This window comes from Ursus arctos, unplaced genomic scaffold (assembly GCF_023065955.2).
Source record: "Ursus arctos isolate Adak ecotype North America unplaced genomic scaffold, UrsArc2.0 scaffold_20, whole genome shotgun sequence".
Lineage (NCBI taxonomy): Eukaryota > Metazoa > Chordata > Mammalia > Carnivora > Ursidae > Ursus > Ursus arctos.
The window spans coordinates 21,134,613-21,156,634 of NW_026622875.1; the positions used below are offsets into that span (position 1 = coordinate 21,134,613).

General features: G+C 36.8%; 1 protein-coding gene across 12 annotated transcripts in view; it reads left to right on the forward strand.

The window, feature by feature from the left end:
• The window catches only part of TFDP2 (transcription factor Dp-2), a 215,269-nt gene that overhangs the window by 78,387 nt on the left and 114,860 nt on the right, over positions 1-22,022 (forward strand). The window contains exon 2 of one of the 12 annotated variants that reach the window (XM_057316018.1): positions 4,658-4,692. The exons of 10 other annotated variants lie outside the window; for them this stretch is intronic. The gene's annotated coding sequence lies outside the window, so the exon portion shown is untranslated. Of the gene's footprint in view, positions 1-4,657; positions 4,693-22,022 lie in introns of those variants that run through there. One more of the 12 variants, XM_057316019.1, reaches the window with a different exon arrangement.

Sequence of the window (22,022 nt, forward strand, 5' to 3'; positions counted from 1 at the left end):
TGGGAGAGGAAGAAGCAGGCTTCCCAGCGGAGCAGAGAGCCTGATGCGGGGCTCGATCCCAGGACTGTGGGATCAGGCCCTGAGCCTAAGGCAGACGCTTAATCACTGAGCCACCCAGGTGCCTCGCGGTTCCAGCTCCTTAGACCACACTATGAACCAACAGCGATTCTTAAGAAACATGGAAACAGCCATTGGAAAATCTTAACCATATGTGTTAGCGTGGTAGAGAAAATGCATGGGGCTTAGGCCTGTGATACATCAGGGTTTTGTTGAATATGTGTATCAATTTTATATAATCAAAGTAAATACAGAAAATTGCTACCTAATTCTGGAGAAAAATAGTTGAATAACTGTTGTATTATTCTATCTCAGATACTTGAATTCAGAGATATTCTAGATTTTATTTTCTTTCATTACTGTGTTCTCTCTTTTAATATCTAGAACTAGTATACCAACGTAAATTTTAAATGAATTGGATAATTAAAAAATAGAATACTTAAAATGTTAACTGACATAGAAATTTCTAGAAAACACAGGTTAGATCAGGGTCTACTTAAATCAGTGAACTAACTATCCTAGAGATGTAAGTCTTTTAAGGTAATGTCCTTATTTCAGTTTCTATGAAAATTGAATTAGGGATCTTGTAAAATAATTGTGACTATTTTGCAGGCCATAAGGAGAAAAGTGATATCTGATGTATCTGGAACACAGACCTTAAAGGATTCTAACATAAACACATACTAAGCTTGTTGGTATTGAAATGGCCTGGGGAAAAATATGTCATACTAGCATGAACTCTGAGATGATTTGGATAGAAAACTCTATTATAAAGCCAAGGGCTGAGTCTGGGGGCTGTGATTAAAGAAAACCTTCAGCCTCTCCCTGCAGTCATATTTAGTTCAACACCCTTACCCACTCCCTTTCAACTCACCCTGTATTTTGGAGAAAAAAGAGAAATGTCTTTCTCTGAGATTTTTCTTTTCACATTAGATAGTTGGAATGAAATCACTTAAACTTAATCTTTTGGAATAAAATAATTTTTGGAATTTATAACACTCAAATTGTTTCATCAAAGTACTCTTAGAAATTCTGAATTAGTTGATTAACCACAGTTCACAGCTCTTCACTTGTATGTCATCCTTAAGTTTCAGAAATTGAGATGGGAGAGTCAAAACAACCCACCCAGGAACAAATTATTTTCCTGGTTGGGAGAGCAGTATTAATTCTTAGCACACATCAAATCAAGCTGAGAACCACAGCTAATCCGAGACTTGGATTTTTTCTTAGCTCTATTAATTTACTGTATTATTTTGCTTATCTTTCTGTTTTTACACAATTCTCTCAAGTGACTGAGCTGAACTCAGAGAAATTGTTTTGTTTTGTTTTGTTCTTTTAGAAAGATCTTATTTTGTTCCAGAGAGGATATGCTGTCCTTAATAAACTTTTGTTATGCTGTGGTGGCCATGGAAATACACCATTCAGATCTTCTGCTGGTGGGAGGTGTGAGTGAATGACAGTCACAGCTGTGGCCCCTCTGGATCCACCACCTCATTCTTGCTGAAGCCACCCATACTAACTGTGGCTGCTCTCAGCAATGGGTGAGCATGATGGGGTACTAGTGTAGGCCCATTATTTCGGGATGCAGAACTCCTCTATTGGGCACAGCATTACTTAACCTATTGCCGCATAACAAGTTACCCTAAAACCTGACAGTTTAAAATAACAAACATTTTGTATCTCACACAGTTTCTGAGGATCAGGAGTGGCTTACCTAGGTAATTCTGCCTCAAGGTCTCTCATTTATTGTAATCAAGCTGTTGACCAGGGCTGTAGTCATCTGAGGGATTGACTGCGTCTGGAGCGGAGAAGGTATTGAGTGTGGAAAGTTTTTCACATAAACATAGTGAAAACCTGCACTAATCTAAACCTCATTTCCCGATTGTTCTGCAGATTTCCCCTCTCAGTGTATGCACACAGCCACGTTAGTACATTTCACAGCCTGCTTCCCAGGCACCTCCACTACTCAGTAAAGCAAAATCACCTGAAGGTGGGGCGCCTGGGTGGCACAGCGGTTAAGCGTCTGCCTTCGGCTCAGGGCGTGGTCCCGGCGTTATGGGATGGAGCCCCACATCAGGCTCTTCCACTATGAGCCTGCTTCTTCCTCTCCCACTCCCCCTGCTTGTGTTCCCTCTCTCACTGGCTGTTTCTATCTCTGTCAAATAAATAAATAAAATCTTAAAAAAAAAAAAAATCACCTGAAGGCATTTTAAGAGTTAGTGTCTGTCTGGAAGACCTACTTCTAAGACGGCCTACTACATGGCTCCTGGTAAGAGCCCTCAGTTCCTCCCTGGCTACTGTCAGGAGGTTTCAGATCCTTGCCACATGGTGTCTCTATAGGCCAGCAACTGATAAACAGTTTCAGGGTCCATATTTGTTGGGGACAAGTAATAATTCAGTTTTCATCTTAAATATCATCTCCTGCGAGGCACTTTTCCAAATATCCCCACCTAGGGTTGCCAGATACAGCAAATGAAAATACAGGACAATATTTGGGACATACTTATACTGCAACAGTATTCATTGTTTATTTGAAATTCACATTTAACTGGATGTCCTGTAGCCCTGCTTCATCTTCTCTGGGTTTAGTTGTCTTATCTCTGCCCCTGTGGCACCCTGTCCTATCCTGTTTTCTGCATTACTGCGATATAGTCAAATGTCCATTTAGTTGTCAGTATCTTCCCACTAGGGTAAAACTTCCCTATGAGTAGGAACTGTGTCTGTCTTATTTTATTCACTGTTGTATCCCCAGTGCCAAGCACTGGCTTGACCTTTATAGGTACTCAGGAGATATGTGTGGGCTATTCAGAGAATGAAAACACTTGGTCTTATAATTGCATGTACTTTTCTCCTCCCCCATCTTTTCTTCCTCCTCTTTATCATCGTTATCTAGATGACTATCAGGGAATGCTAATACAGAGAAAGGGCTAGGAATGCCAAGATTTAGAAACTTGTTTTATCACTTTACATCTAAGTTTTAGTTTCTCCTTATGATAGCTGGAGGTAATACCTGTTTCTTGCCTACCTTTGATTGTATCTGCCTTCTATCTACCTTAGAAGAAAAACAAAAATTATCATGCAGCTATTTTCTAGGAACTGTGTTGGCTTCAGTAGTTGGAAGCTGGAGTTGTAAGTGGTAATAGGTTTTAAGTAGTGGTAAGGACATGGAATCAAAAGCTCCGAGTTTGAATCTTGGCTTGGCACATACTAATGGTGATTGCTTGGACACATTACTAAGCTGTATTTCAGAATGTCAATTTTCTCATCCCTAAAACAGGAATGATAATCTCATCTCTAAATGAGAGATCATTTAAATCATGATAAACTAATTGTTATCAGTATGAGCTACTTTGTAAGGGTTAGTGTAAAGATTAAGTGATAAAATATGTAATCTTGCACATGTTTTTGACACATGGTAGGTACACAGAAAATCCCTAATGAAGCTTTGCAGGCCCACCATTTTGTAATTCCTTGAATGATTCTGGCTTTTGATTTATATGCATTCATAATTCCACCAATTGTAGATTCTCAGCCAATCACATATACCAAATATCAGAACTTTTGATTTCTCTGTTACTGAAATGGGTTACTATGGAAATAACACGTCAGTGGAGTAAAACCTGTTTTATATCAGCTTGAAATAGCTAATTTCCCTAGATGTAGTGCTTCCCAATGATAGAAGGAAATTTTATTGAAGGATCAAAGTGGATGCTTCTGTGATTCATTGTCACAAGCCAGTTATCCCTGCAGTAACTTCTGATCCCTCCTGCTTAACACCCAAAAAACTTTCTTTTGAGTCCCCCACTTCCTTGTGGTTCTTCTGAAAAATCAAGTTCCACTGTGACTTTTGGCCCTTTGATCTTCAGAAGATTTCTGTCCTTACTACAGCCTCACATACATTGGGATTGCTGATTTATCACCCCAATGTCCCTGACACTTTCTGCACTTTACCCCAGCACTTTTCAGTTTAATGAATAAGAATAGTGAATTTCAGGTAGATGAAATGACTTAACACAGGTTACCCCGTTTAGTCAGCTCGGATTTGAACCCAGGTATCCTGACTCTATTGTAATATGTTATACTGCATTCCACTTGTTTTATTGAAGGAGAGTTATGGAGCCTGTGCATTCATACTTAAATGTGTGGTAGTATTGTGAAGTGCTGTGCAGAGATACAAAATAACCCTTATGGCAGAAGGGTTTGTAGTTGTTTTAAGGAGATTAGACACTTAAGTTAAATAACAAAAGGTAGTTAAGAGTCAGTGCTTTATATAACCACAGAAAAGCTACTGACAATCAGTTATTTTTAGCTATATAGAATAATTTGGGTACTTTATTAACATCATTTGTATCTGGATTCCTGTACTTAGGATAATGCTTTTGAGGCTTATTCACGTTGTTGTGTGTATTAGTAGTTCTTTGTTGTTGTTCTTTTTTACCACTGACTAGCATGCCCTTATATGGATTTACCACAATTTGTTTATCCATTCATGAATTGATGAACAGTGGTATTGTTTCCACTTGTGGACTATTATGAATAAAGCTGCTGTGAACCTTCAAATACAAGCTTATGTGTTGACATAAGTTTTTATTTTTCTAAGGTAAATACCTACGAATGAAATTGCTGGGTCATCTGGTGAGTGTATGCTTGACTTCTAAGAAACTGCCAAAGTGTATGCTTGACTTCTAAGAAACTGCCAAACACGTTTCCTAAAGTATCTGTACAAATTGGTATTCCCATCAGCAACTTATAGGAGTCCTAGTTGCCCTGTGTCCTTGCAAGCAATTGATATGGTTGGTCTTTTTCATTATACCTATTCATGTGGGTTTATATGGTATGTCAGTGTGGTTTTAGTAAACATTTCCTTAATGATATGATGTTGCGCATCTTTTCATGTGCTTATTTGCCATCAACATATCTTCTTTGGTGAAGCAACTGTTTAAATTTTTTTTTTTTTAAAGATTTTATTTATTTATTTGACAGAGATAGAGACAGCCAGCGAGAGAGGGAACACAAGCAGGGAGAATGGGAGAGGAAGAAGCAGGCTCATAGCAGAGGAGCCTGATGTGGGGCTCGATCCCATAATGCCGGGATCACGCCCTGAGCCGAAGGCAGACGCTTAACCGCTGTGCCACCCAGGCGCCCCAACTGTTTAAATTTTTTGCCCACTTTCCTTTATTGGGTTGTTTGCCATAATATTATCTTAATCTGGATACAAGTCCTTTATTGGATATTTATTTTACAGATATTTTCTTCCAGCCTGTAGCTTGTCTTTTTATTTTCTTAACAGTAAGTTTTGAGGCACAAGCATGTTTTCTAGTTTAATGTGCAACTTATCAATTAAAAAAGTTTGTGCTTCTTTATGTTCTAAGAAATCTTTGTCTAAGCCAAAATTACTATTTTTTGGAGTTTAATAGTTTTTGCCTTTAAATTTATCTGTGATAAGTTTTGAGTCAAATTTTCATGTATGGAGTGAGGTGAGGGGTGAGGTTATTTTTCTACCAAATGAATAATCAGTCATTACAGAATCATTTACTGAAAAGATTGTCTTTTCCTATAGAATTACGTTGTATCTTTGTCAAATATCAATGGACTCTAAGTTGAGGGTCTATTTCTAGATTCTGTTCTGTTCCATTGATTTAAATGTCTATCTTCATGTGTATAACACACTTCTTACTATAGCTCAGTAGTTCTCAACAAAAGGCAGTTTTGCCCCCCGTTGGACATTTGGCTGTTCCTGGAGACACTTTTCATTGTTACAACTCTGGCAGTGAAGGATTTGCCTTTGGTAGGGGTAGAGGTCAGGATGCTGCTGAACATCCTGCAGTGTCCTGGCCAGTTCCCCACCACAAAGAATTAGCCAGTCCATATTATCAGTAGTACCCAATATTGAGACACTCTGTTTTACCTATTTATTAAGTCTCAAAATCAGGTAGTGTAAGCCTTCCAACTTTGTTCTGTTTCAGAGCTGTTTTGGCTATACTAGGTCTTCCGCATTTTTGTATAAATTGTAGAATCATTTGTAAATTTCTACAAAAGTGCCCGTTGAGATTTTGATTGGAATTGAGTTGAATCTGTAGATAAAGTGGAAAAGAAATGACATCTTAATATTGAATCTTCCAATTTATAAGCGTGGTTTATCTGTCCATTATTTATGTCTTCTGTGGTTTGTCTCACCAAAATGTAGTTTTCATTGTAAGGCTTTGCACATATTTTGTTAAATTTATTGCTAACTATTTTTATATTTTTCATGTTATTATAAATTATATCTTTTTATTTCAATCTTTGATTTTTTTAATTGCTGGAATGTGGAAATGCAGTTGATTTTTATATATTGATCTTGTTGCCTGTGACCTTGCCAGTAAACTCACTATAAGTAAACTGTTATACATTCCACAGAATTTTCCACATAGACCAAAATTTTGTCTGTTTCACTTACTCCTTTCTTATTTTTATGTCTCTTTTTCTTTTTCTTGACCTAATACACTAAGAATATTTTCAGTGTTGAAGTAGTGAAAGCGAGTATCATTGTCTTGTTCCTAATCTTAAGGAGAAAACATTCAAATTTTTAACCATTTAGTGTGATTTTAGTTACAGGTTTTTAGTAGTTGCCTTTTAGCACATTGAGGAGGTTCCCATCGATTCCTCGCCTACTAAAAGTTGTTACCACCAGTGGTTGTTGAATTTTGTCAGATACCTTATCTGTATTGATCGGGATGATAGTGTAGTTTTTCTTTTTTATTCTGTTGATATACAATGAATAACATTGATTTTCTTTCTTTTTTTTTTTTTTTTAAGTTTTTCTGATATTAAGCCAACAGTGGATTCCTGGCATAAACTCCAGTTAGGCATGATATATTCTTCACTTCACATATTCTTGGATTCAGTTTGCTAAAATTTTGTTTAAATTTTTTGAGGGATATTGGTCTGTAATTTATGTGTTTTTTGGTCTCCTTTTGTTTTTACTTTTTGTCTGAAGTACCATTTGACCTTAGTTACCACCTTATTTTATCTCAGCAGTTTCAAGGGAGTAACACCGTGAAAGAAGAGGTCAGTTTACTTATTATAAAAAGTCTGTTGTGTTTTGAAGTGCTATTTGCCAGGAATTGTGCTAAGTTCTTTTTTTTTTTTTTAAGTGACCTCTATACCCAGCATGGGGCATGAACCCACAACCCTGAGGTCCTGAGTCGCATGCTCTACAGACTGAGCCAGCCAGGTGCCCCTGTGCTAACCAAGCTCTTTATGTTCATTGTTTCATATAATCCTCACAAACTCCTTACAAGAATAGTACTATTATACCCATTTTAGAGATGAGAAGACTGAAGCTCAGAGCCACTAACTTTCCCAAGTGGTAAAGACAGTTCAAATCACATCTTTCAGATTGGAGGTCAGTCTTCTAAACACATCGCTCTGTGTTCTTACCTTTCTTAGGAAATCTTTGATTAACATGGAACATTATTGACAAGACCAGAGGGAATTTAAAGAACCATATCTCTAAGTAATCTCAATCTATCTCATTATGCTAATTGTTTTTAATATTATTAAAACTTATGTGTTGTTTTTTTACTTTGAGAGTGTATCTGATAATTGGCATATTAGTTTCTAAGTTTTTTGTGCACTTTATTGTGGGTGAATTTGAATATTTCTAATTGGTTACTATAATGCTTCTGTTTAAACCTTACATCTGTTGGCAGTTTCTAGCTGTTGTTAGTCTGGGCTAGAGCTTCCTTGAGAGAAAATAATACTTTCTTTTTTTCTATTCTCTATTTTCTGTGCTCACTAATATCAATAAACATACTTCTGTATATGTAAAATTATAGTATGAGAGTTAAGGAAAGCAAGAATAGATCAAAAGCTCTCTCTTCCACCTATCCGTTGTTCCCAGGTTGCGCATGTGCCAGATTATCGTAGGACCTTTTAACCTTAAGAATTCAGCTGTGGGAAGCCTGGGCTTAGCAGGCAGTCAGCTAGTGGGACCCTGCTTAATCTCCTCTGTTATGCCATGAACAAATAGGTGAAAATATACAGAGAAGCAGTTATAAATATTTTTTTTTTAAAGATTTTATTTATTTATTCGACAGGATAGAGACAGCCAGCGAGAGAGGGAACACAAGCAGGGGGAGTGGGAGAGGAAGAAGCAGGCTCATAGCGGAGGAGCCTGATGTGGGGCTCGATCCCGTAACGCCGGGATCACGCCCTGAGCCGAAGGCAGACGCTTAACTGCTGTGCCACCCAGGCGCCCCAGAGAAGCAGTTATAAATAGAATGAGAAACTAGAAATACAAATTAAAATATGCCAGATAATTAGGAGGATTTTCTGTCAGTAGAAGTAAAGACAGACTCCTGAGACAGAAGAGCAAGGACAGACAGGAAAAAGGTAGATTTCTCTACCCATCTCTGTTGCATACCTACAGCTTAAGGAAGTAGGGTCTTTGCCAACTAGAAACTTGGCAGCTACCCACAATGTGTTGCAACTGTTATCTGCAGCATCCAGGGTTCTTTTTCTCCCTCCCATCTCTCTTATCATTACTTCTCTACTTCCCTTGGTGGCCACAGTTCTGTAAAGGGAGAAGTGGACTGGTTTGGGTGCATTTTCAGATGTAAAGGGAATAGTAGTAGGAAGGGGCAGAGAAGAGAAAATCCATGGGGTTGGTATGCATTTTTTCAGGCCCTACTTCAGATAAATGCAAATGAAGTGTTTTACTTGGGAAAATTTCAAATATGTACAAGAGTGAAAGAGAACAGTTTAATGAACTCTCTTGTACCAGCCACCGACTTAAAACAACTCTTGGTCAGACCCTGCTTTTGATCAGGGGAGAATATGTTCTGTTTCAGAGTATCGAGGATTAAATTGCTCATCATATACATTACGTAACGAGGCAACAGGATCAGAGTCTTCCTTAGTTCATTAGAGCATAAATCAGGGGATCCTTAGCCTGGGATCCACAGTCGACTTCAAGGCATGATAGACTGAATTGGTAAACAAAATTCTATGTGTTGGAGAAAAAGTATATAATTTTAGTGGATCCTCAAAGAGATCTTAATCTCTGTAACAGATAAGAGTCATGATCCTCTGTACTGCTTAATACCAGATATTTGGCTAGAGTTGTATGAATCAATTTTTTCTCCAAATAGAGAACTGAGAGTTATAAGTCAAATAATACCCAAGTAGACAGTAAGGAGAGAAACCAGCTAGAATTTATAAAGCTTTTTCTTGGCAAACATCAAACCTGGTTGGTTTGCCGAACTTTCAAATAATCGATAACATGTTTTAAAAATCATCATGGGCTTATTAAGAAACTGCAAAATAAAGGAATCTTATACTTAAGTCACAGAGGAAAATCGTACTTGTAAAAAACATGATATTAGATGGTATTTGCTTTCTTCTCAAAGTTATTTGATAAATCTGAAATTGTAAGGACAGCAGATTGACAGAGAAGGACTAACCAAGATATATCAGGAAAGGTTATACTAATAATAGCTAAGTATTTTCGAGTAACAGATAGTGTGTTAAAACCAGTCACAGGGTGCCTGGGTGGGTCACTTGATTAAACGTCCAACTCTTGATTTCAGCTCAGATTATGATCTCATGGTTGTGAGATCGAGCCCTGCGTCAGGCTCCATGCTGGGTGTGGAGTCTACTTAAGATTCTATCTCTCCCTCTCCCTCTGCCCCATAGTCTGCTCATGCTCTCTTGCTCCCTCTCAAATAAATTAAATAAATAAATAAATATCCACTCATGAATTAGCTAATTAAATCTAATTAAATGATTATTCCCAAGTTGAAATAAACAGTTTAAATAACTTCCCAAGATCACACAACTAAGGGAGGTCTCATATTTGAATCCATATAGACTGACTCCAGCGCCCTGGTGCTAGAGGAAATAAGGATGGTTACGAAGAATCCTGAATCATTCTTTGTACTTTTCTGTAGTTTGAAATTCTTCAAGACTCATCAGAACTCATAAAGATACCTGGGGTGTCTGGGTGGCTCAGTCATTTTAGCATCTGACTCAGTTTTGGCTCAGGTCAAGGTCTCAGGGAGATCGAGCCCTGCTTTGGACTCTGCACTCAGTGGGGAGTCTGCTTAAGATTTTCTCTTTCCCTCTGCCTCTGCCCCTCCTCCTGTGCGTGCGCACTCTCTCTCTCTGAATAAATAAATCTTTAAAAAAAACTCACAGAGATATTGAAATTCAGTATACTATTAAAATTCATAGCGTAGAGGTCAAAAGATAGTGTTGAAAATCAAGTCAGTGATGTGGAAGAGAAGTTGAAGGATGTCTTCTGAAATGCAACAGTAGAAAAGGATCAAAAAGATGAAAATGACAGGCACAAAGAATAAAGATTCAATGTAGAGATACGTAGTATTCCTAAAGAAAAGAATAATAAATAGAGGAGAAGCAATAATCAAAGATGAAATAGACGACAACTTGAACTTGAGAAAACCTAAGTTTATAGTTTAAAGGATTTTAGTAATACATAAGTACTAGATATATGAGGTTGAAACGTTTGAGGAGGATTAAATGATACACTGTAAATTGAGGGGCCTGAGTGGCTCAGTCAGTTGGGCGTCTGCCTTCGGCTTGGGTCTTGGTCCTGGGGTCCTGGGATTGGGCCTCATGTCGGGTTCCCTGCTCAGTGGTAGCCTGCTTCTCCCTCTCCCTCTGCCACTCCCCTGCTTGTTCTTGCTCTCGCTCTCTCTCTCTCTCTCTCTGTCAAATAAATGGGTAAAATCTTTAAATATAAATAAATAAAAATAAAAGATACACTGTAAGCATCCAGACAAAGGTGAAAAGGAGACTGCTATGAAAGCTGTAAATAAAACTAATCAAAGAGTTTCTGTTTGCTACTAAATAGCAAAAGACAATGGAACAATATGGTATTATTAGGAAAAAGAAAATGTCTACAGTGTTATTAGCAAAGGACAGAGTTAAAGGAGATGATATTAAAGAACAGCAAGAATAATAAAGAGTGAGAGAATGTAAGACCACCTTATCAATAATTAGAATAAAAATGAATACATTAACAAATACATTTAAAAGACAGAGACTCACGTTGGGTCAAAAAACAATATCCAAGACTTACGTTACCTGATTTTTTATGCTAACCATAAAGCTATAGTAATCAAGACAGTATAGTATTTGTGAAAGAATAGATACATAGACCAATTGAGCAGAATATAGAGCCCAGAAATACAGTCGACTGATCTTTGACAGAGGTGGAAAGGCAATTCTATGTAGAAAGGAGAGACTTTTCAGTAAATGAGGTTGGAACAATGAAAGTTTACATGCAAAAAAATGACCCTATACACAGACCTTACACCTTTCACAAAGATTAACTCAAAATGATTCATAGACTTAAGTGTAAAACATAAAAAAGAACATCTAGAAGAAAAATAGAAAATCCTAGGTGACCTTGGGTTTGGTAATGCCTTTTTAGATACGACAGCAAAACACATATCTGATAAAGTTGTGTTGGCCAGTTGCAAAGTTAGAGAGCAGTGCACAAAAAGGCTACCCTTACGTCTAACACCAGTTGCAAGTTCAGAGGTCTCCAAAATTACCTTTACGTTTGATAGGTTGAGAAGGATTCACAGACCTCATTAAAAGCTATTGTGGTCATGGTTATGGTTTATTACAGCTAAAGAATACTGATTAAAACCAGTCAAGTGAAAAGACACATAGGCCAGAGTCAAGAAAAGTACGAAATGTGGAGTTTCCACTTTTCTTCCAGTGGAGACATGGACAGTGTTACTTTCCCAGTATTGATGTTTAACAGCTTGCACAAAGTATTGCCAACCAGAGAAGCTCACATGATCTTTGGTATCTGGAGTCTTTATTGGAGTTCAGTCATGTAACTCTGACTAGCAGCTCATGTGGCTGGCTAAATAAGTCTCCAGTCCCTCAGTAGGACAACTGATGTGACCCAAACGCCCCCATCCTAAATCTCGTTGTGGCTCAAGGCCTCCACCCTAAATCATATTGTTCAAGACACTTTTATCAGGTAAGACATTCCAAGGACTTAGAGATTACCTCCCAGGAACTAAGGGGAAAGCCAGACTTCTCTTTGGGTAAGAAATTCTTTACTATCTAGAATGGTATCCAAAATATAAAAAGAATAATAACAACAATTGTCTTCAACAACAATAAGAAAACAAACAGCTGAGTTAAAAAGTGAACAGACACCTCACCAAAGGATGTATACAGAAGGCAAATAAGAGGTGCCTGGGTGAGGGGCTCCTGGGTGGCTCAGTCGTTAAGCGTCTGCCTTTGGCTCTGGGTGTGATCCCAGAGTCCTGGGTTCGAGCCCCACATCAGGCTCCTCCGCTGGGAGCCTGCTTCTTCCTCTCCCACTCCCTCTGCCTGTGTTCCCTCTCTCGCTAGCTGTCTCTCTGTGTTAAATAAATAAATAAAATCTTAAAAAAAAAAAAAAAAGAGGCGCCTGGGTGGCTCAGTCAGTTAAGCATCTGCCTTTGGCTCAGGTCATGTTCCTGGGGTCCTGGGATCAAGTCCCGCATCGGGCTTCCTGTTCAGCAGGGAGTCTACTTCTCCTTCTCCCTCTACCCCTCCCCTCCGCTTGTGCTCGCTTGCATGCATGTGTGTGCACTCTCTCCTCTCAAATGAAATCTTTAAAAAAAAAAAAAGGCAAATAAGAAATGAAAAGATACTTAGTATCATTTGTCATTAAGGAATTGCAAGTTAAAACAGTGAAATGGCACTATACTCCTTTTAGAATGCCTAAAATCCAAAAAGATGATGATACCAAATGGTTGACAAGGATGTGGAGCAAAAAGGACTCCCATTCGTTGTTACAGAAAATGCAGGCGCTTTGGAAGACAGGTTGGTGGTGGCTTACAAAGCTAAACAGTCTCCCAGAAGTCCTGCCTCCCATTATCCTCTATGTGTTTACTTGTGTGATTAATCTCCCATATATAACCGAGTTCCCATCTGTGCCACCCCCCTAAATGAATACCCTCCTCGCATTAATTCAACTCTGACACTGGGTACATTACAAACAAAGAAAAACCCTTCTCCTCAGGCATTCATGGAACATTTAAAGATGGTTACCATACTAGAAAACAAAAATAACAGTGTAGTCTATGAAGCAAAAATTGATAGACCATTGTATCTGGCCACAGTGCAATAAAATTTGAAATCAGTGAATGAAGTCCACCTGTCAGTTCTCTTCCCAAACAACAATTAAATCCGTGCAGAAACCTAAACTGCAACAACTGTTAAAAAATAATAAATTATAATTTTATCTACACACACACTTAACACATATATGTGGGATGCAGCCACAGTTGTGTATGTGCTTTTGTTATTTTAAAATGGAATGAGGGGTACATGGCTGGCTTAGTCTGAAGAACATGCAACTCTTGATCTTGGGGTCTTAAGTTTGAGCCTCACATTGGATGTAGAGATTACTAAAAAAATAAACCTTAAAAAGTTAAAAATAAAATGGGTGAAACAATGAGTTCACCTCCCAAAGTTAGGCAAAGGTTAGCAAGAGGAGGAATATATAAAAATAGAAACAAAATTGAACAAAAATCAGAAGATAGAAAAGTGGTAAAACTGAAAAATCCAGGTAGATTGGCCATAGTAAACAAACTCTAGGACATCATTTAGCAAAATGTTGGAACACTAGAGGAATTTGTATATAGAATTTTAAAAAAAATTATCAGATTACCGTATAGCAGTTATGTTAAGGAATTTGAAAATACCGATGAAAGAAATTATTTGCGGGGGGATATAAATTACCAAATTGATTATGTTAATCTTTTTTTTTTAAGTCTGTTTTATTTAATTTGTTTGGGTAAACTCTACTGCCAATGTGGAGCTTGAACTCATAATCCCGAGATCAAAAATCACATGCTCTTTTGACTGAGCCAGCCAGGTGCCCCCGAAATTGATTATTTTAAAAAGTAGAAAACTTGGAGTCTAATATGTTGAAAGAAGTGGAAATATTGTCCCCAAAGATTACTTTGAAAAAGACTCTTCTTGGGGTTCATGAGTGGCTCAGTCCGTTGAGCATAGAGCTCCAGCTCATGTCATGATCTCAGGGTTCTGGGGTCTAGCCCTGCATCAGGCTCAGCGGGGAGTCTGCTTGTCCCTCTTACTCTGCCCCTTCCGCTCCCTTGTGCTCTGTCTCTCAAATAAATAAATCTTTAAGGGGGGTAAAAAGACTCTTCTCTTCATAGTTTTATGGGCAAGCTTTTTTCCTGTTTCTATGAATAGATAATTCAGGCAGTAAAACAAGTAAAGTATAAAACCAAAGGCTTTCAGTACATGAAACAAAACTAATTTAACTCATAAAATAAAATTTAACAGTACAGAAAGTTACAAACCAATCACACAACTATAAAAGCAGAAACCCAAATTATTAGCAAATAAAATTGACATTATAATAAGAGAACTGTGTACCGTGAACCATGTAGTATTTGTCTCAGAAAGTAAAGATGCTTGATTTAATAATAAGAAATTACCAATAATACATTTATATAGTTAGATCAAGAGGAACCATATTTTTGTCTATTACCAATAATACATTTATATAGGTAGATCAAGGGGAACCATATTTTTGCCTGAAATACTTCATGGGCTTTTTAAAAAATCTCTCATGAAGTAGGAATTAAAAGATACTTTGAAATATGTTTTCTAAAAGTCCATCTTTAAGTTATTAGGCAGTATCATATTTAAGACATTTCCATTAGAAACACACATTTAAAACAGGAACAAGAGGGGTGCCTGGATGGCTCAGTCAGTTAAGCATCTGCCTTTGGCTCAGGTCATGATCCCAGGGTCTTGGGATCGAGCCCCACATCAAGCTCCCTGCTCAGCGGAGAGCCTGCTTCTTCCTGTCTGCTGCTCCTCCTGCTTGTGCTCTCTCTCGCTCTTCTGTCTCTCTGTCAAATAAAATCTTAAAAAAATAAAATAAAATAAAACAGGAACAAGATAAGAAGGTCCACGGGTACCATTGTTATTTATTTGGCTTTCTGTTGCTTTGTTTTTTAAAGTCAGGTTTACTCTTTCTTGTTTTTTTTGTATGTTGTGTATTTTGATAAAATATAAACCTTGCTAAACTCATTGGCTTACTAAAATTGATTACTTTTGCTAGCTTTTTTATAGATTCTTCTGGCTTATCTGTGCCAGCCAGCATTCTTTGGATAGACACCATTTGCTCGTAATGTAATATCCTCTTTTATCTCTTGCTGTATCAGGTTTGCTAACATTTTGTTAAAGATCTTTTTTATGGTGGTAACATATATATAACATAACATTTACTGTCTTAACCATTTTCAGGTGTGTAATTTGATGGCTTTGAGTACATTCACATTGTTGTGCAACAATCGCCACTATCCATTTCCAGTTTTTCCTTCATCCCAAACAGAGACTCTGTACCCATTAAATAATAATTCCATATTCCCCCTTCTCTAGCTTCTGGTAACCATTGTTCTCATTTTTTGCCTTTATGAATTTGATTATTCTAGGTGCCTTCCTTACGTAAGTGGAGACATACATTATTGATCCTTTTGTCTGGCCTGTTGCACTTAGCATAATATTTTCAAGATTTACCCATATTGTAGCATGTATCAGAATTTCATTCTTTTTTAAGGCTAGTTAATTAACAGGGTTTTTGTGGCTGTGTTCAAGCAGGATATTGGTTTAGAATTATCTTGTGATTTCTTTGTTTGGTTTTGTATCAGGTTAGTTCCAGCCTTATCAAATGAGTTGGAAAATGTCTCTTCTATTTTTTGGAAGAGTTTGTATAGTGTTAGATTAGTTATTCCATAAATATTTGGTAGAAATTGCCATTGAAGACATTCGGGCCTGGAGTTTTCTTAGTGTGGAGGCTATAAACTGGGAATTCAATTTCTGTAATAGGTATAGGGCTCCTCAGGTTGCCTGTCTTTTCTTGAGCAAGTGCTGGTAGTTTGTAGCCTTCAGTGAATTTGGAAATGTGTTGTTTAATATTTGGGAATTTTCCAGAAATCTTTCTGTAATTGATTTCTAGTTTAATTCTGCTGTGATCAGAGACCATCCCTTGGAGGTTGTTTAAATTGTTTTGCAGTTTGCAGTTTGTCTCAAGATCTGTTATATGGCCTATCTTAGTTAATGTTCCAAGTCCACTGAAAAGACTGGATTTTGCTGATGTTGAATGGAGTGTTCTATAAATATTAATGATGTCAAGTTGATTGCTAGTGTTGTTCAGATTTTCTGTGTCCTCACTATGTGTCTGCTTGTTCTGTTGATTACTGAGAGAGGAATGTTGGTCTCCAATTATAATGGTGCCTTTTCTATTTCCCCTTTGATTTGTCGCTTTTTCTTACAAATATTTTGAAACTGTTGTTGGGTACATGCACAGTTAGGATTGTTATGTGTTATTTTGTTTTTTTATGTTTTCTTTTATCATTATGTAATACCTGTGTATATCCCTGGTAACAGTCCTTGTTCTAGGAATTTCTGAGTTTTAATTAGGGTCTCTGGGTAATTTACAATTAATGTGATTATTGAGGTGTTATATTTGAATCTGCCATATTGCTATGTTTTTTTTTATATGTCCCATCTGTTCTCTATTCCTTTTCTTTCTTTTTCTTGATTTATTTTTGTTAAATTAGATATTTTTCTTGTGATTCCATCTTATGTCCGTTTTATCTTTGCTAATTTGTTATACCTCTTTTTAAGTCTTTTATATTTAGTGTTCTAGGGTTTACAGAGTATATCTAAGTTATCATAGTCTACTTTCAAGGAATGTTATACCACACATATACTTCCTTTTCTGCTCTTATCCTTTATGCACTGTTAGCATATCTTTTGTTTTTATATAATCATAAACCCTATAATACATTATAAGTGTTTTGGTTTAGATTCTTAGTTATCTTTTAAAGATTAAAGATAAGGAGAAATTTTCCTCCAGTCTAATAATGAAAAAGTTGAAATAGTTTTTAAAGCCCTGTCTGATATTTCCAAAATCTGGGTCATATATCTGTCTGCTTCTGTTGACTGCTTTAGCTCTTGCAGTAGGTTTTTTTTTTTAACCCTCTTTTGCATGTGTGTTACAATTTTAATGCCAGCCATTTTGTATGAAAGAACAGTAGAGGGGTGCCTGGGTGGCTCAGTCGTTAAAGCGTCTGCCTTTGGCTCAGGGCGTGATCCCAGCGTTCTGGGATCGAGCCCCGCATCAGGCTCCTCCGCTGGGAGCCTGCTTCTTCCTCTCCCACTCCCCCTGCTTGTGTTCCCTCTCTCACTGGCTGTCTCTCTCTCTCTGTCAAATAAATAAATAAAATCTTTTAAAAAAAAAACAGAAGAGGTTGAAGTAAATATTATTTAAACCTGGAAATGAGTGCATTTCTTTTGTTAGTCCATTTGTCTATGGGATTGAGTCAGTCAGGAGTTGAGCTGAGTTTGAGTTCTAATGTTGCTATGATTATGTTCATTGTATCTCAGGGGAAGAAAGAGGCTGAACCTTTAAAAAAAAATCTTGGTCTTTATAAAGGGGAAATGATTCTTAATATTCCTGATGGTAGTAGGGTTTGTCTTATGGCCAGACCTATTTGAGTCATGTGTGAATCCTATGAGAATAGGGTAGGTATAAGTTTTTATGAAAACAACAAAACAATTATCTTTTAAAATATAATTTAATGAGAATCATCTTGTTAAGTCACTAGTAGTGCTGCCTATGTATATCTCTTACAGGGTAATATAACATAGTAAGGGAGCAAAATATTCTTCCTTGTTTCAGAAAAGGCAAAACTTGAAGCTTTGGCATCTCATGGACTGCCAGTGTTTCCGCAGAGGAAGGGGGAGGTGATCTGTTCCTAGTGGAGGCAGCATTACTCAGCAGTACTTACTGAGAATGAGCTTTTAATGAAGCCACGTAAAATACAAAAGTGGTGTTTCTTAGCTTAGATACTCACTGGAATCACCTGATACCTTTAGAACAATACTTATGCCTTGGTCTTGCCCTCAGTGATTCAGATGATGTTGGTTTGAAGTGTGACTTGGATATAAGTTTCTCAGTTGATTCAAATGTGCAGCCAAGGCTGAGGATCACTCCTCTAAAGCCTTGTGGAAATCCTTATAGGCTGTTGGAGACTCTGTAAGGTTTGGGATATTTGTATTAGCAGATGGAGGAAGTATCAAGTGATATTTAAATTATTATTGCTGTGATATACAGAAAAAGCAATCATTTTATTATGTACTAAGAAACATAAAGGATAACACAATAAATGAAAGTAATTCTGTATTCCTGAAAGAGAAAAATAAGTATTTTAAAGTTGACAGTTCTTTCCAAATCAAATAAAAATTACATAATGCTGTTTCAATCAAATCTTATTAGAGTTTTTAAAAACCAACAGTGTCACCCACCATCCAGATCTTGGTTTCTAATACTATTCTCCAATAAAAGGATCCAAGGCTCCTTAGAAAAATAGCTAATGAAGGTTTGGGGCAGGAAATACACAGATAAAGCTGGGGTATTTTATAATACCAGAAAGTAAGGAAGTATTAAAAAAAAAAAAAAAGTGGATCATGCCAAAGCAACACAGGAGCCATCCTGAAAAAGATCCCAGTGGCCAAAACTGGAGCTTTTTGAGCAACAAAATAAATAATGCAATTTTGGATTTTAACTTTAAGTATAAAATAAAATACATGAGTACATACTCATATAAATAGTGATTGAATAAAGAGGTGAGAGAGAAGAGACAAGTCTCCATACAGCATTCCAAATAATTTATTTAGACACTAATTTAGACATTCTTCCTCAAGGAGGTAGAGCTTAAGTCCTCCAACCCTACGGTGAGTGTGGGCTGCACTTAGTGTGTTGCTTCCAAATTGTAGCTTATGGAAACACAGGCTGGAGGTGGGAGAGTAACTTTACAGTGGAGAAACCTAAAAAAAATATCCCTGGCCAGTTGATCCTCAAGGTTAACTTTGTCATAAGTCATGTTGATAGCTGGTACCCTTGATATGATGTGATCAGATCTTCCTCCCAATAACTTACAACTCTGAGAAAAAAATCAGAAAAACCCATAATGAGTGGCATTCTGCAAAATACCAAACCAATACTTCTCAGTGAGAACTGTCAAGGTCATCAAAAACAAGGCAGATCTGAGAAACTTCACAGACCAGAGGAAGCTTAGTAAACATAACTAAATGTAATACAAATAAATAAATTAAATATTAGCATTACAAGGAAAAAACAGTAGTAGCATGGGAAATTCACAACAGAAATGCAAATGGATAATAAAAATATAAATACATATTCAACTTGTCAGTAATCAAAATGCAAATTTAAATAACAAAAGCCAATGTTTGCCAATCAGTTTAGCAAAGATTTGGTTGTTTTGTTGTTGTTGTTGTTGTTAATACCTACTTTGGGGTTGGTAGAGGCCGGTCTGGGAACTCAGAGTGATACAACCTCTCTGGAGATAATTTGCTCAGTGCATATCAAAAATCTTTAGAATATGCAAACCTGACTCAGCATTTTCTCTTCTGTGAATTTATCCTAATTAAAGGACGACCTGTGGGAAGATTTTAGCAAAAGAATGTTTGCGGCATTGTTGATGAGAATGAACAATTGGAAGCAGTGTGATAAATGAGTAATTGTGACACTGATGTATGACAGTATTCTAGAGATGTTATTAAGTTCAAAAAGTTAAACCAGCATGTACAGCGTGATCCCTCCCCTGCTTTTTTTGGAAAAGGAAAAATATGTGGCATAGAAAAAGACTTGATATATGTATGTAAAACATTCATTATAATTATTTCTAGGTATTTGAATTGTGGATGATTCTTATTTTCTCCTGTATACTTTTATCTTATTCTTTAAATCTACTTCCCTTAGAAGTGTGAGTCAGTATAAGTCCTCTGGGAAACAAATTGGTAATACACATCAGACTCCTTAAAACAGTTGATATTCTTTCACCTACTAAAACCCTTCTTGGAGTTTATCATTAGAAAAGAATAAGAGAGAGACCCCTGGGTGGCTTAATCGGTTAAGCTCTTGATTTTTGCTCAGGTCATGATCTCAGAGTCGTGAGATCGAGCCCCATGCTGGGCTCTGCACTCAGTGCAGAGTCCGCTTGTCCCTCTCCCTCTGCTCCTCCCCCTGCTCGCTCTCTCTTCCTCAAATAAATAAATCAATAAAATCTTAAAAAAAAAAAAAAAAAAGAATGAGAGATTTGAGTGTAGAAGTGTTTACTACATAAGTTTTTTACATAATATTTATAATGGCAAAATATGGAGACTATGTAAACATCCATTTATAGGGAAATAAACCATGACACATGTACAGTGGAATATTGTGCATTCATGATTGTGTTTAGAGAATATTTGTTGAGGTCTGGTAATCCTGGTGTTCCTTTTTAGACTTCTGCTCAGAATGGCATCCGTGATCCTGATTCATTCCCCACGTACTTTGCTGTAGCCTCAAATAAGAAAATAAGGAATGGGTTCCTTCTACTATTTTTGTAAATAACAAAAATTAGTAAATTACTTTTTTTTCCCTAAAGCCATTCCCTCATGTATATTTTATTTGGCTTCCTCAGTTTCCATTTATTTGCTTTTTTTTTAAGGTTATGGGTGTTATGTGAGCCTTTTCACAGTTCTGTGCTGCCTGAAACGTTCTCCTCCCTGCTTTTACCTTGCTGACACGTCCTCATCTTCCAAGTTGCAGCTTAAATCTCACTCGTTCTGAGAGATCTTCCTAGAGCATCTTGTATAAAGGGCTCACGTGGAATACCCCTTCCCAGCTCTTCGATGCCCCTTGTTTCATTCCTAGCAGTGGACACAGTTGGTATTTTTGTATTTGTTTGCTTGTTTATAGTGTTTCCTCCATTAGACTGTAACTTCCTGGGGCTAGGGATTATATTTTTTTCCTTCCCCTACTTAAGGTTGGCATGTTGTAAACAGATGGTAAATATGTGTAGATTGAATGAACTAACTTAATTTTGCAGTTTTGACAACATCTCATTAAGAATTTATCATGTAATTTAATTGTTGTTATAATTTAGATTGTACCAAAATTATTCTTATAATACATTGATCTTACCTGTACTGGTCTTGATATTTTAATGTATTTTATGTAAGAATATACAGGTAGGAGGTTAGGTTAGACTCAAGAAGTAAGAGAAGCTCTTATAATAGAGGTGGACCTACTAATGGATGTGGAGGAGTGGGTGGACTAAAGAGATAAAGAAGAGGAGAAAGGCATTTTGGCCAAGACTGTTATATGTGTTTTTTTTAAAAGTAGACTTTATTTTGTCAGCAAAGTTTTAAGTTCATAGTAAAATTAAGTGGAAGGTACAGATTTCCCACATACCCTCTGTTCCCACTCCTACATGAGTTTTTGTTTTGTTTTTTCAATTTTTTTTATTATGGTAAAATATACATGACATAAAACATCATCCTAGTCATTTTTAAATATACATTCAGTGATACGGAATACGTTCATAGCGCTGTGCAACCATCATACAATTCATCTCCATAATTTTTCATCTTGTAAAACTTGAACTCTATTAAATAGTAACTCCCATTCTCCCTTCCCCCAGCCCCTGACAACTACCATTCTGCTTTATGGCTCTATGATTTTGACTACTCTAAGTAGTCATATAAGTAGAATCATACAGTATTTGTCTCTTTGTGACATAGCATACTATTCTTAAGGTTCATCAGAATTTTCTTCCTTTTTAAGATGGAATAATATTCCATTGTATGTATTTACTACATTTTGCTTATCATTTACCATCAGTGGACACATGGGTTTCTTCTATGTTTTAGCTGTTGCCAATAATGCTGCTATGAACAGGGAAGTACAAATATCCCTATAAGACCCTGCTTTCAATTCTTTTGGTTATATACCTGGAAGTGGAGTTGACCCAGCAGAATCATATGGTAATTGTGTTTTTAATTTTTTGAGGAGTCAACATTCTGATTTCCATAGTAGCTGTACCATTTTACATTGCATC